Below are 308 nucleotides of genomic sequence, written 5' to 3'. Positions count from 1 at the left end.
TTTTGGGGGATCAGACCACAGCAGCAAATATATCTGAGAATTCAAATTATATGCAGGGAAGTCCTCTCTAGGATTTGGTCCTCTCTCTCCTCTCCCTGACTCCTTTTACAAGTCAAAGGCACCCTCAAGTGGTGGAGTCTGAAACTGCAAGCAATCCCCAAAAGGGGTGGGGGGGGGGGAAGAGAGAGAAAATAGATTTTTCAGTGGTTTTATTGTAAATCATCATCAGTGCTAGTGACCTTTTCCCTGGAATATAGGAGAGGACACCACTTGTTCTTCCTCTACCTTTAAGAGTCAACTCCGTTACG

The sequence above is a fragment of the Notechis scutatus genome, chromosome 14 (assembly GCF_049901735.1).
Source record: "Notechis scutatus isolate UNSWTSFEM ecotype Mainland chromosome 14, rNotScu1.2, whole genome shotgun sequence".
Taxonomy (NCBI): Eukaryota; Metazoa; Chordata; class Lepidosauria; order Squamata; family Elapidae; genus Notechis; species Notechis scutatus.
Note: the sequence above shows the minus strand (reverse complement) of the source record.